Consider the following 15,456-nt stretch of genomic DNA (forward strand, 5'->3'; position numbering starts at 1 on the left):
AAATGTTTCATGTTGTACCAAAGGCGATCTGGTTATTGTTGTTGCTACTTGTTCTACAGCTCTCGCTGTTGTTGTTGATCGTGGCGGTGGCCTTGGACGGTCTGCTTGGCTCTTATTTTTGCCATTTTTACTATGACTGGTTACTGCTGATGGTGACTAACTGTCGTTGCGTCAAGCTGTGCCGGCTGGACGGCCAACCGACCGACCGACCGACCGACCGACCGACCGGAAATCACGCTGCTAGGCTTGGCCGCCGTTTTAGTTGTGGCACGACGCCCCCCAATGTCAGCAGACAATCGTCAAAATTGTCTGGTTGTAGGGCAATAACAGATCCGCCACTGTTATCACAGTCATCAGCAGATAAAATAAAACAAAGTAGAAGCGAGATAATTTGTGCATCCCACTATCTATGAGCAAGCTGGCAGCCTGATCGGTTTCCTTTTCGCTAGGCCATGCACTGCCTGTTACTATAGTTGCATCGCATCGTCGGCGGATATCGACATAACATATGCGCTCGGAAGAACGCTGCCGAATAATAGCTTGCCCAGGCCCCACTATAACGATTTGATACAATCACTTGTGACGAACGTCTTGCCATCGGGAACTTCGGGGAGTGGCTTCGCACTGTGTTACCAACGGCAGTTTGTCAATTGCAGTAGCTCTCTCAGAAGAATCAGCACAAACCTGACAACGGTGAAGATCAGGCGTACAACGGTTTACCAGAATGCACTTATCATACCAGCCCAGCAAGACCAGCTATTTGCTGTAGTAGTATTGCAGAAGCTCTGGGCAAGATAGCTCATGCAAGCAATGGCAAAGAAAATCACAGGGACCAGTATTGAAAATTGACCATAAAAACAAGCGAACAAAAAACAACGAATTTCGGTACATTTGCTGCTGACATACGCCACCCACTCAGCTACCAGCGCCATCGGGAATACCGTGGGGTCACCGATGTCGACAGCAGTCCTAGCTGCCGATATCATCACTGCTTTACATTGTTTTTCATTTCGACGGCTGTATTGGCCAAGCCTTATCTTTAATGTTTTGCTTCAGGAAGATTTTCTAGCTGAGCGACTGACGATGCTGCTGGCAGCGGTCAAAATAAAATCACGAATTCGTTCGTTTTTTCGTTGCGTTGACGATGACATCGTCTCCGTTAACGTCGTCCATCACGCATTGTCCATTGCACAGCGTCGCTTTAGGGAAAAATTAACTACCTAAAATGACTGCTGTTTAACTAATCTACACTGTTATCGATCACTGTGACACGTAGAGTAAATGTTAAGTAATTATTTTGCAGGCAGAGGTCCGCATGCTAGCCACAGGGAGTGTTGTCATAGATCTGGGAAAAATAATAGCGGACAACACGGCACTACGAGACAGCACAAAACAGGGCAAAATTTACCAGTACTGATTAGACATATATATAATGTCGGATCTCCGTAGATCTTTCCCCTCAGTACCCCCAAGGACGACATAAACAAGTGGTACGACAAAGGCGCTTTAAAAAAGCTATCCTTCTATGTTGTGCAGCGTGTGGATACCGGTTGATCAGTTCCTAATCTTTAGTCTTATCATATCTTATCAGACAATACAAAATAACATAGTACTATTTTACCATTAACAAGTGTACTATTGTACCGTGTATCTCTCAATGCAAATATAAAGTAATGGTATACTCAAATAATTAAAATGAGGTTTCAAGTTCTCTTGAACGCCCTGCATGATAGCGTACTAGTCCTATATAATTCTCGATTAATTTTCTTCATTTAAAATTTCCTATTTCAGTTACAACTTTTTACAACAGTTTCATCTTTGCACATATACGGTTATAGTTTAGTGTTATATTTAATAACACAGATTGCTCGTTCATACATCGTAAACACTGTAGGTATAAGGCGGTGGTCTAGATCAATATTTGGTGTGCGCAGCAGACGCTCAGGATGTAGGCTACAGCCGTACGTTCTGATTTGGCAATATATGTCATCTATTTAGGGACAAGTGCAGGACGAAGAAGGCATAAGCGGCTTTGCTTTATTCAAAAGATCTGGGGCACGAGAGCACCTGGAAGCTTGAGTGGGTCAAATGCAAATTAAGTAGGATCTAGACTACGAGAGGTTCGATATTTTCCCCGTTTCTGGTGACGTACAGGCAGACAAAAGCGACTAGCAATAACAGCAACTCCCGGTAATAACAAATCGGACGACGAGAAAGGCAGCTAGCGAAGGCCACGGCGTCTTGACTGCTTTCAGCTATCATGCCACCCAATTCGGGGGAAAACATCGGGGCCTTGCTTCAGGCTTCTTCTAGCAAGCTCTTGACGCCGTGCCAGGCGTCAGTCAAGCCTTTTGTACCTAAAGATATTTTGGATCCTGTGGCTTAGCGTTAAGTCTCGCAGCGGGGGTCTGTCCAAAAGCGAATAAAAGAAAATAATGAAGCACACGGCAAAATAGGCCAAGCCAAGGCTGACCGTCATTTGAGAGTTGCCAAAAAAACTGCAAGACATATGTAAAGTTAGAGACTCTATGTGTTTAGCCATAATGAGACACTTTTGATATGCATGCACAGCGAATGCTAATAATGACATGACTTTCGTACGCTCACTGATAAGCCAGCAAAGTCCGTTCCAAATGCTCTTCTACTGCGTTCAGATACAGCAAAAAGAAGGGAACGACAAGGTAACATGGCAACAGGAACACTCCGACCCTTCAATCTACCGACCATCCTCCCTCATTCGGCACGATATTCGCCCTTGCAGGGGTCACGGGCAACGGAAACCGGGATGGCCTTTCAAGGTCACAGAGGCCTTAGGTGGGAGGAGCAACCTCCGCTGTTTTTCCTGTTGCGACCGCTGTAGTCGAAGCGTTCTTCGCGCTTGGCGTCGGTACTTTTACACGCACACACACACATACAGGAACAGAGAGGAAAACTCAACGGGCGCACAGAAGGCTCGCGCAGAGGGGTTCTGTTCTACCCTTTCTCAGTTTCTGGCCATGGGACGGCCATGAAAGAGCGACACGAGTCAGTCTTGCCTTGGAGACTGAAGACCTGAGTGGTCGATATGAGGGAGCCACGTGGCGAACAACGCTTATTTGAAGCAGAGAGATTAGCGTTAACATTCTTCAGCGCTTGTAAACGACCGCCGAACTGTTTAGCGTGTGAGAAGTATAATAATAAACTAGGTGAACGACCGCTGGAAGCAGTAGCAATGGCTCAAGCGACAGGAAAATAGGGAAGGGCCGAAACCGTTGTTTTTTTCTATTACTTACGTAAATATATGTAGGTAATAAACTGAAGAAAACAATGATATTTAATTCATTCAATTAAAAGACAATTAGTCAGTCAACTAAACATTGAAGAATATGCAAATTACGGCTAGTGTACCCGCGCGAATGTATCCATCGGAGGAAAACTATATCTGCTATTATCAGACTCATCATTCTCAGCAGATGGCATACCATGGTGGTGCTAACGCTCCGACATGATAAGATACAACAGGCCATCTATATGCTCTAACAACTAAAAAAGCTCTTCTTTATACAAAATAAATTATATAATATGAGTGAACGAACATCCCATATTTTTTCTTGGTACAGCTGTTAAGCGTTGCATCAGACAATACCGACAGAGTGTAGTGTAGTCATAGATAGATACCCTTTGTGTCTGTATCCTTCTTGCTCAGTTTCTTACAGGTCCGACAGTCGAATTTCCGTAGAATTCAAAATGTCCTTCACGGCTCGTAGAATATCACCTTTGTCCTTAGGCTGGCAGCTCATCTTCTATTGTCCCCAAATGAAATCACGTGTAAAATTCATTCTGCTTTAGTGGAAACCATGCTGTTTACTGGTTTTGCTTCGCTATTAATTTTGCCGCAACGGGCCATATTTGCTGCTGGGGATTCCACTCACTATCTGCCAGTGATGTTATAATCGTTGTTGCTGCCATAACGGTTTTCACTAGCGCTGTTATCGTCTGTCTTCAGCATTGGCAAGGCAGTGAGTCGACATTTATTTTTCTGTCGTCTGCTCGCCGTACGAATTGGGAGACGAGCAACACAGCAGCAGCAAACTGTTCGGTCGTCCAGTTCGAGTGACCTGCTGAAGTACCCGACCGACCTTCTCGTCCGCGCTAGCGGATCGTTCTCGATTAGTTGTGTTTGTTGGTCATACAAATCGCGTGCTAAATCTCGCTTTGGCAGCGATCCGCTCGTAGAGCATCGGGCAAAGCTGGGGCAACAGGTGATGTTACGTATAGCAGAAATAGAAAAAGATAAAAGAGAGACGAAGTCGACGGAGCTAAACTACGCCTCATCCGTTAGTATGCGGTATTGCGGTTTTTTCTTTTATCTCTTCTACTACTACCGGCGAGTTGACCACAGGCGATCAAGTGTACGCTGAACTTTTCTAGGCACAGAGACAATCATAGATACAATATTCCACGGATATGGGTACACGATCGAATGACTATCCAATAGGACAACCTGTACAGAGCAATTTTGCCAACCGACTTTGGCATAACTGCCTCATGGGTAATGAGAACTGGGTGAAGCGTCCACAGAAAAGTGTTAAAAACGAGTTCAAGTTCTCTATTAAGGTAAGTAAACAGATCGGTTAGTCGCATATATACGTACAATGCTAGTATATACGTTAGTACAAGACTTTTTTTTTCTCTCGGTGTTTGACAATTCGCTAGCGCGCCCAATACGAATGCATTAACGAAACAAAATAGCCTTCAAGTGGGATCCTTGGGAACCGTTCTATAATAGGTATCTCTATAATTTTGTCATTCTTCATTTATAGTTCTTATTATTATTATTAATTATTATATATATAAAAATAATACGCAGATACAAATTCAAATAGGCGAGATACGTTTTTATTGACAGCGCTGCCCCGATACTTACCATACAGAGCTATGGCTTACACAAGGGAAAGCTTAGGATACTTTGAGTGACAGTCGATTTTTAACTATCATACAAACAAAAAACTTTTTTGTGAAGATATACTCCAGATCGAGATTTTTTTATTGATGCCAACCCACTGCAAAACAATAAATATTTGCTGATCCTAATGTGGCGAATATGATTTGGTCTGGTAAATCGGTGAGTAATGCGTGCGATTTTCTATTTATGCCTCTCCTCCTGGGTGGGGACTAGCGGACGCAGAGCAGATAAGTTCTAATTCTATTAAACCTTGTTTAGGCCATACACGATTTTCTACGAGCACTATTTACTTGCTTAAGTCCAAGTGGATGACGTTCGCGAGCGACAGCCCTCGGTCAATATCGGTCGCAGAATTTACGTCTTTCTGTACCCGCTAGTTTAGCTGCAGATTTCAGTTAATCTATCGCTGAGCCGGTCATTAGAGCCGACCGAGGTCTATTTGTTGTTTTTTCAAGTATATATCTACTTGATACACATGTGTTCTAAACAAATGATGCTAAATAAGTTACAATAACTATGATTATTATAGAGCTTAGTAGAACAGTCAAATATTTCCACGTCTTGCTAACGCGTAGTATACGTACTCAATATAAACTGTGCGTAATTGTGTTATATGAATGTGGATGCGTAAACAAGCCGTCCATCCTGTAAGACAGAGGATAGAGCCTAAACGTTATGAGCGTTCACCTTTACGGCTTTTCAACCTCGCCATGCTTGCTTGCCTAAGATCATTCAAATGCTTCATTCGCCGTTTGACCCAACATGAGCCGCCCATGCCACTCGACCCATTGAGGAGCTTCTTTTCATTCATTCGAATACCGTCCTCTAAACAGACCAGTCCGTTACGAACCACTTCCGTTATGAATTTCCAATCCAACCATGTCTCTCCATACGGCAGGCAACGGAAACTCTAGTTTACCTTCAAGCTGGTATTTTGTGCGCGAACAGACAAAGGAAGAAAAAACGACCAAGTGATCATAAAAAGCTAGAGATTTTAACGAAAAGCGGACAACAGAAATTCTCAGCGCAGAAAATGCAATGCCTTGTACTAGACAAAACTGTCGGAACTTACAGAAACATCCACACAAATCTTTGCTGCCACGTGAAGACGACGGCGACCGTGCCACCAGCGTAATCAGTACTCACTCTGCGTTAGGCGATCGGTCGCGTCTGCCGTCTGTGTGTCAGCAGCTACTAAAATAAAAATGTGTCTGCTTAGCGTAGCCAGTATGAATGAACTCTAGCCACCGCTCCAAACGATAACAGGCCGCGAAAAAGCGACGCGTGCTTCCATTGCTACAGTCTGTATTGCATAGTCAATCAACGGACGCCCTTGCAGCGGCAGTAGCAACAGCAGCGTTTGCCATTGTACTAGTGGCTGTTGTATTGTAATGATATTTTCGAGAGACTTACCTCTTCGTGAAGAATTGTTCCCATACAGTCTTCCCGACATTGCAATAGGAAATTAACGATGAGCGGCAAATTAGCAGCAGCGTTCATCTATGACTCAGCCTTTCAAAATTCGCTGTTTTCATGTTGCTGATGGTGGGCATTGCGAGTGCTAGCGGTTCTAGCTCTTAGGGAATTAGTTGATTCTGTAATATTGTGTACTAGTAGGAGGCGTTCCGGCGTATCAGAGCAATACACAGGCAAGCTAGGACGATAATGACGGTGGATAGCATCGCGCCAGAGGTAGCAGTAGTGAGATCTCTCCTGAGCGACGTGATAAAGCGTTTAGTTGGCTTCTTGCTACATTGTGGGCAGCGGCAACAGTAATATTTTGTTAGGTTATAGGTTGCTATCTAGCGTGCTCTTCTAAAATAAACTAGTACATACGTTTTCCCCCCAATGGCAATGATCGCGCACAGCAGCCCTATAATCTATCGAATATAGGGTACACTGATATATTCAAAGGTAACCACTATCGGTCGGTCGCCGCCAGCTTTGGCCAGGTAAGCTCGAGTTAAAAGCCAGTCAATTCGAGCTACTTTATATGCTACTTATTATTGTAATAACTGATTTGTTTCAGAATATAAAGAAATAAGCTTCCTTGAAAATAACACATCCACATTCTCATTAAGTAAGTATATCTAGAGCTATAGCAGACATTGGCTGGCAGAATAACTGTGCCCGATCGTTGCCACTGAACAAAGGCTCTCCCGTCATGCCAGGTGTTCTCGGTAATATCATTGCACTATTGCTCGTACCGCTGTCGGTGACGGGCCACCCAAAAAGGAACAGCTCCCCAACTAGCAAGAACGCGCCAAGTAACTCGTTCCTGGATACGAACACAGTAATTCGCCAGTCGCCATTGGCGTGTGTACACAGCCGCACGAACTCTAAGTACCGTCAGAACTGGGACGCTATCGCGTCCAGCGTAGCTTTGCTGGAAATTCAAGCCAACGCTGGCTTTAGTATAGCAACGGCTATTGCTATTGTTGTTGACAACAGCAGCTAACTGCTACCGTTTACTCTACGAAAAGATTGCTCAGACTCACAGCGAATAGGCCGTCGAAGCGGACCAGCTTAACGGAAAGCTACCGGCGACCGAACGGAATGCCAGTCTCCCTCTGAGTGTTTCATGAACTGAACGTGATTGCTTAGGCAGAGCCAGCAGCAGTAAAGCCTGGAGCCTAGGTTGAATGACGGCAAACGCCGCTATATGTGTTTGCTGTTGCCACTGTTGGCGTTAAAAGTTGCGTGGCTGTCTTCGTGGCCCACGGCGAGTCGAGTCGTAGTTCTGCTGGTAGAATAGTCACAATTACAATAGAAACTATAGAGAAGTAGCGATTACTGGTTTATCTCCGTTCGATTACAGACCGGCCTGGTGGAGAACTCCCGGCAGCTGTTTACCACCGCCCGCCGACTACGGCTGGTGAACCGTATGCGTGGAGCCATTGATGGGCCACACATCCGCCCATAAGGAAGAACCAACGAAATCTACGTAACGGTAGCATTGGGATAGGTAAAACGAACGGTACAATTTAGTGCGATAGGAAGAATCTGCTCGATGCCTATTTTAATCTAACGGTGATGATGTAGGGCGTGATAAAAGTGTCCTGCCATTTTCGGAGTCTGTTTTCTCTCTCACTAATAAGAGAGTGAAATGTAGACGAAGGAAAGAGCTAAAAGAAGTTACGTGGAGATTTTTGAACCTACAAGTAATTTTTGCCACTATATACATACATACATAGACAGTGTGTAATCTGTATGGGTATAGAAAGCAATAGCAGTCTAGGGGCATAATTCTTACGTAACAATAATTAGGTTTAATTTGTATAGATCTTTTGTATCGGAAGCAATATATGTATATTTTATATATTGCATACATACATACATATGTCCAGGTATATTTTATGGTCTAATAAAGACGGTGGAGACCGTCGTTCAAATGTTGCCTACGTTTGAACGCTGTTTAAATTCGGTGAGCGTCTGCTATGCTGATGTTGTCTGCTCCAACAGTACGGATGTACACAAAAAAAGTCAAATACATCTTTACGTCTCTCGGACAGCAGCTCAACTGTCCCAAATCGTTGCTATAACAGAAACGTCCGGCTGCTTCGTCCTGTCATCAGACCTTAGAAACTAACAGAATCACCCCGTATAGAAATTTATTTTCGTCCGATTCGTGACTGGCCAAGCGGTCAGTAAGTAAGTAACTCGTTGGAACACCTTGATGGTCTCGTTAGTTTCAATGTTGTCGCCATATGCTTTTCGGTTGTTGAATTCCCGGAAGTAATTCATTTCGTAGAAATCTATCGAGCTTCACTCAAACAGTAATTTGCATACGTGCACCTTGTCCCTTCCCCATTTCCACGTGGCAGTCGCGGTGGCAGGCCGCTTCTCTATAGGTTCTTTCTTCTCTATAGGAACCGTTGACACTAATGATACTCACCTTTGGTTGGACTCCTAGACGACTGCGCGTGTATCCATTGGAGATTGATAACGCAAAATTGTATTATTGCACAGATTAAATAAGAGGGCTGTGCACGAACGACAGTTGTGTAAACGCAAACTACACCGCCGTCTCATTCGAATGTTACCTGCTACACCTTTTCACTGCACCGCACACAAAAACACGCCTTTCAGTGAACACACGTGCGTATTACTGATACTTTCCTTATCAGTATAATAATAACAATTTTTCCTAATAATAATTATAACATTAGGATTCCGATTAGTTCTCAGCTCATAGATGTAGTTTACGAGACTCTACGAGGACCGTAAAAGCAACACTGTCGACGAACTACGTGACCGAAACAATCCTGGCGACTGGCAGCCGTAGCGGGAACACCGCTGAGTTTCGAATGGCACGAGTTTGCCGGACAAATGGTACATAGAAAGATACTAATGGGTAGGTAATTCCATTCAGCATCGATAACTCGAAAATGAGACACTGAGGCAACGAGTTGAATGTATGGAGAGCGCGACCACAGTCACAATGACGAGGCCAATAACGACAATTGTAAACCAAGACAATCCCTCCAACAACTCCCCCGCCGAACTCCCCCACTCAACCAAGACCGATAGTCTGCTCGTAGCCTGTATCGTCACGATATCTAGCGACGTCTATTAGTTCTACGCATAACCGCAGCGTAAGGACAGGCAAATTGCATCGATCTCACTCTAGGCAATAATAGTTAGGCAATACCAGTCGCCGCTGACGTAGACCCAGCGCCGATATCACTGGGGGCTATGTCCTTGGAGCTCCGTTTCGTCACGATAACAACTAATGACTATTGTACGTGAACCGAACGAAAAAACTGTGGCATCCGATTGAGGCCGATGACACTCCAGTTGAATCAAGCTGGCGAACAGAAAAAGGCCTTAGGATCTCGTGCGAAATTTTCGATTCTGTGATGGGCTCCTTATTCAAGCGGGCCTTGCACTTCACTGGTTTATGGGCGTTGCCGACGCGACGATAAAGTACGCGGTATGTCTTCGATAAAAGAACACGAGTTTGCACGACGACGAATGCGCTGGCGCCTCTGCGATGTAAACAAAAAATGAAATACTGTAATATATACGCAGTGCTACGGTATCCGAGTCCACGTACTGCTGTAGGTACGTTGCGACTCGGTATGGCAGTTGCGGTGACCTTGTTCTAGCAGTCTGCAGTAGCTGCTCAAACAGGACTACTAATACAGTTAGCGGCTCATCCGTCGAGCTAGAGATCTCGTCTCAGCTTAGAGAGAGCGCACTGGCAGATGATGATTGAATCGTGATCCGACCTCCCAGGCAGTTCTCTTCGCGAATGTTGTGTTGCCTGAAAGCTATTGCGTCTCTGCTTAGAAATGATGATATTTACCAATTTTGACTAACTACGGCCACAAATTGTAGTAATCTCGTGTTTTTCTCGTCTGGCCGTTCCTCTTCGCACTGTTTACCGCTATTTTATTATCACCCATTTAAATGATATAGCACTTATCAACGGCTGGACCAGCGGCTGCTTCCACTGATTAGCCCGTTACGTAAGCGCGCCTGGTCCGCGGCGTAAACAAACAGCTTGCCTTTAAAGCGTCACCTAAGTAACAATGCGTTTCAAGGGCGATCAAAACATTCTGCAAACCCGACTGCAGCGTTCAGATACCAACACGTTGCAGGCCCCAGCCGGACCGCCGTGCCGACGAAAATTAGTAGGAAAAGGCGTAGTTCTCCTTACAACTACTGCGGACGTAGCATAAACCTTCTTGGATCCACAGGATCAGCAAAATGGAGAAGAAACCGAGCATCTGCTCACTGACTCACTTCGGCACAGATTTCTTTTCAAGGTCACCAGATTGCCACTCACCAGCTTCACCAATATTGGACCAAAGCACGCATGCCAATAATGACTACTGCGGTCTGCTCTCATTTGGTTGATGTAGGAGTTCCTGTTACGTCTTAGCGAATTACCAATCACTTCCTCAGGCCACCATCAGGCACGGGAAAAGCCTGCCGCTGTGACTGTGTAACACAAACGGACTTTAATTTCAGCAGTCATAGGTTCGTAGCCATGAGAAGCATCGTCGGCAGGCACACTTTCCACTGTTATTATTGTCTTATCCACAATTTTATGTAGGTAAGTGTTGTGAAACCGGCTGTGAGTCTCAGGCAAGCGCACACCGTGCCTTCACAGCGGTCCTCGAAAAGGCGATGATGGCTTACTTATACGAAAACACAAGCAGCCTGTCCTCTCAAGCTGATCCTAGGTAGTCTCGTCTAGTATTCCAGGGTATTCGCTGATAAAAGCTCGAGATCTTCGTTCTACCAGCGACCAGCGAGAAAATCAACTCACCAGCATCGATCTATCTTTGTTTCCACAAATGATGTCGAAGCGTTCTGTTATACTATGACAAGAGAGGCAATAAAACGCAATTAGACCGATGACTAGAATCTGCACTGCACTATGAAAGGTGCAAGAGATTGGAGAACTTGGCAAATATTATGAGGGTTGAGCTCTCCGAGTCGCTGGGTGTCTCTGAGCATGCATGTAGGTTTCGCCAATGTCACACAGTCAGATGACCTTGCATCATTCAGATCGTAGTAGGTAGGCAGGAATGGTACTAGATTATGGGCTTCAGGTCGGTTGAATGTTGTTCGATTGTCGCCGCTGCTGCTGTCACCGTTGTTATTTCAGGGGGGCGAACTTGTCGTTTTTTGGTTTTTTTTTTGTAGTATTGGCCGCCTTAACCCGAAAAATCACCTCGACAACGTATTTCGTATGGTGTTGCCAACAACGAATAAAGCATGCACATATGTTCTTGCCGTCGCGAATGCTATAATAGGCTAGCAGTTTCTTACTGGCGATTTGATTGTTTATTCCACACTGTGATTGGTATCCACTGTAGTTGTGTGATCGTCTCACCGTTGTGGTCCATTCGTTTTATTCAACTTCTATTGATTGAATATTGAAAGCGACACCAGGGAAGACTCGGTCTAATAAACTCTTTCATTTTTTCCACAGGTTTTTTCTCCGATATTCTACTATATCAATATATTGAGCCCTATTATCGCCGATAATTCACACACTTCACAATCATTTACATGACGCATTTACATGAAACGTAATCATCTGGAAGATATGTGCCATCCTTGGTTGCTTCTTATAGCAGCTGTTGTCATTGGGCGTCACCGCAGTCGTTTGCTGCCGTTTCTACTTAGTCGTTTTCGATCCCGTCTCAAGCAATATCAGTAACCTAATCGACTGAACCTACCTGGATTAACCAGCCTGTCTAAATAGTCAACTGGCTTAGAACACGGTCACCGCTGCACTCTGACCGTCAACGCGACGAGGGCCAGCTATCGGTAATTGACCATCAACACAAACAGTACCGCATTTCGTCTTCATGCGGCTTCAGTTTCGGCGATTTCTACAGGCCACGCTATGCAAAATGCCCGTGGTCATCTACTGCGCGTTTCAGGCAGTAAAAACACCGTTCCGCGTATTTTACCCTAGCACAACGTTGCGGACCGACGACACTCACTTCAACTTGCATCGTTACCGCATATGATCCGATGGTAACAACCAACAGACTTTCCGGTGTTTACTGAGATGTTACTTCTAGAACGATTAGCAGTCAATCTATTCGATCTCTGTGATTCGTCATAGACACTGCGCGTTCACTCCGACAACGTTTGTTGCCGAGGAAGAAGGGTTTGCTCGTCACGACTGTCGTCAAACGGCGATATCTGCTATTAGTCCCGTAATCCGTATGGTGTTCATTACCTTTCGTGTGGTTTAAAGGAAACACTGTTATTAGTGAAGTAGTTGCCACTGCTGTGATTGTAGACACTGAAGCGTCAGCGCTATCTAACAAACTGTCTATCGTTTGACAGCTGCCTGGTCGCTTAGACGCTTGTTAATCTAGCTCTGTTCGTCATTTGATGACGGAATGGTTAGCTACGTTCTTTCGGCGCCCCTGTCACTTGCGGCAATAGCAACTGTGCTGCGGCCACCGGAGGCAAACGCAGTCGTTAGCCAAAGTCCCCTCTCACCGCGCCAAGCGTTGGGCAAGCGCGTGCATTTGCACGACAGTAACATCAGCGACGGCGGCGGCGGCGGCAGCAGCAGCTGCAGAACAAGCACATTCCACCATGACCACCATCATTCACTGCCAAAAGCACCATTAATACGACAATTCGATATTAGCAGTCTAATGCGAGTAGGACAGGAGCAGCATCAGCCGCTGTGTGTCGACGGAAGATGAATCGGCGAGTGGGCCCGTTTCGTAGCGCTTGCCACGACAGGTAGCAACTCGATCCGTAACAACAGTTGGCGAGGCGGGAAACCCTTTCGAACTAAGGCGACAGAGATGGAAATTGAAACGGTAACACGACGTGGGCCACAATCACGGGCGACGCAGCTAAGAGATAAGAAACAGACGTTAGCAATCAGTGGACGGTCGTTCAACGCGATGGGCTGTGATACGGACGCATGCGCACGATTAAGGGGAAAGAAAATCCAAGTTCACATTGGATAGTCGTAACGCGCAGTCAGGAGCCGAAACGTCAAATTAACACTTTTGTGAAACTGTGTGCAAGCTCAACTAGCGGGTAAGTGGGGACGTGGAATAGAATGTCAGATCATTCGCAGTTGAGGTCGTCGTAGCAGCTGTACAGCATCTCGAATACTCAGGTACTCGGTATTGCACTGAACAGTCAACAAGGACCAGGTGAGCTTTTGCTTGCCGCTGTTGCTACTTTTCGGTGTAATGATAACCAGTAACGAAAAGACACGGGCGCACGGAGTGTGCTGGCAATGTTCTTGGTATAGTTCGTTCGAGCTGAGGACCAGTTAGCTGAGGCTCGTACGGGTTAGCAGGTGGCGCTAATGATGGTACCGAATAACCGAACCAATTATAACAGCATCTTACTTAGCGACTCCATTGTACTACCTTACAAAAAGGTCAAGTATAACGAACGGGATCAGATCCAGCCACCTCTCGCTAGACGTTACCCATCAGTCGACTATTTTCTAGTCAACAATTGTTTGGTCAAATCGATCTTTACAGCAGCAGCAGCAGCAGCAGCAGAAGAAGAAGAAGAAGAAGAAGAAGAACGAAACATCGCAGCCATAAACGCAGCATTTGAGTAACCGTCCACTTTTACTCTGGTTTATCGTGTGTACGCCTCCATAGCTCCAGCCATTGCTGCTGCTGCTGTCTTTCCTTGGTTGTTCTAAAGCCAATCAAAGCACTGCGAACTACTCCTGATGATTCCGCAGTGTTTTTTTGCCAAAGTCAACGACGGTAGTAGCGGCAGCATCGCTACCGCTATTACCACCAGCTGCAAAGCTTCTTGCAGAATTCAGTTATAGAGACGGCTTCCGTAGGCGTATCAGTGGTCACAAGCGCAAGCTGAGCCAGCGTGCGCGATCAGATGGTAGTGGCGGTGGAGAGGGCGCCACCGTCGTAAGTCCGATGTCAACGATACTGGGAAGACAAAGCAGCAGCAGCTAACGCACCCGCGCGCGCGCGGAGAAGGGGAGAGGAGAACAGGACCTTGTGGTTGTAATGGTACGAACATCCGCCAACAACGGTAGCTGTTAACAGCGGCGGAGAAACGAAAAGAGAAAAGTGGGTAAGGGAAAAGGGGGAGGGAAGGCGCGCGAGCGGAAACGGGGCCTCCTGCCCTCTTCAGTTCAACTGCAAGGACAGCAGAGGCCCACCAGCTGAGGGGCGTATACGTGCGGATACGAGTGTGCAAACAGAGCACTAGAAGGAAAGGGACACGTAGGCTGGCGAGCGAGAGATAGATCAGATGTAGGAGTAGTAGAGGAACCGAACGGGTGTGACAGCTGAGCAGAGCTCTGTCTATCGAGTCACGGATGTATTACAGTAGAAGAACAGGAATTAAGCTAATGAAGTGGGTGTAGCAGCTGGACTGCTTTACAGTGGGGCAAGCTCTATTTTGCTATTCAAGATTTAAAGATATCTGGAATTAGTGACGACCACTAAGCGTGTGTTGGTCGCACAGCAGCGCGAGCAACAGAGCGGTCGTCAATGCTGTAGACACCATTATGAGAAAATGTGTTAAAAAAGATAGGTAAATAAAAACGAATGGATGAATTATGACTTTACCTGTCAAAAGAGGTCGATTTATTATGCATTTAACATACAGCTTGAGGTGAACTATTTGCATAAGAAACATGAGCACAGGCTAACATATATAGATATACTGCGCATATTGAGACTGTGTGCTGAAACTAGATCAGGAGAAAAAACAATTTTCTAGCACAGTTTGCCTATACCTGGTAGTTACATGTATAGGCTGCGCGCCAAAATGCAAAATAAGGTACGCAACTGTCGGAAAAATATCAAAGCAAGGGAAGCAAGCTACCGCGTAATGTTCGATGAATATAAAAATCGGAAAGGGCAACAAACATCAATGAAAGTCTAACAAAACAATCTAACAAAGATGGACGTTTAGAGAACTTGTGCACAAATCGAGTAAATATTTCAGCTGACAAGGGTAACTGGTAAAGATGCACTGTCTAAATAAAGAGTAAATTTAATTTAAAGTTTCACTAT

The 15,456-nt window shown here is 45.4% G+C and overlaps 1 protein-coding gene across 1 annotated transcript in view; it reads right to left on the reverse strand.

The window, feature by feature from the left end:
- The window catches only part of LOC111250115 (protein zyg-11 homolog B), a 159,086-nt gene extending 144,690 nt beyond the window's left edge, over positions 1 to 14,396 (reverse strand). The window contains exon 1 of the mRNA XM_022804848.2: positions 8,841 to 14,396. The gene's annotated coding sequence lies outside the window, so the exon portion shown is untranslated. The remainder of the gene's footprint in view (positions 1 to 8,840) is intronic.
- Positions 14,397 to 15,456: the final 1,060 nt, after the last annotated feature.

The sequence above is a fragment of the Varroa destructor genome, unplaced genomic scaffold (genome assembly GCF_002443255.2).
Source record: "Varroa destructor unplaced genomic scaffold, Vdes_3.0 BEIS01000004.1, whole genome shotgun sequence".
Lineage (NCBI taxonomy): Eukaryota > Metazoa > Arthropoda > Arachnida > Mesostigmata > Varroidae > Varroa > Varroa destructor.